The sequence below is a fragment of the Pygoscelis adeliae genome, unplaced genomic scaffold (assembly GCF_000699105.1).
Source record: "Pygoscelis adeliae isolate BGI_AS28 unplaced genomic scaffold, ASM69910v1 Scaffold286, whole genome shotgun sequence".
Classification (NCBI taxonomy): domain Eukaryota; kingdom Metazoa; phylum Chordata; class Aves; order Sphenisciformes; family Spheniscidae; genus Pygoscelis; species Pygoscelis adeliae.
The window spans coordinates 5,090,740-5,091,088 of record NW_008825076.1 but is presented as its reverse complement, the minus strand read 5'-3'; positions in this window follow the sequence as shown (position 1 = coordinate 5,091,088).

Here is a 349-nt window from a genome sequence, read left to right as displayed (position 1 = left end):
CAGGTACTAGAAGGCTGCTATAAGGTCTCCCCGGAGCCTTCTCTTCTCCAGGCTGAACAACCCCAACTCTCTCAGCCTTTCCTCATAGGAGAGGTGCTCCAGCCCTCTGATCATTTTTGTGCCTCCCCTGGACCCGCTCCAACAGGTCCGTGTCTTTCTTGTGCTGACTGTGACTGCTGAAAATAAAACAAAGAGATTGTCTTGCTGTTGAAGAACCTACAGGTCTCTCACATACAAATAATAAATATAATTATCTGTACTACGGACAATATGTTAAACTCTCTCTGCTGTCTTCTATATCAAAATCCCATGACAGCTGAATAATAAAAGAGATCAGGCAAATACATGG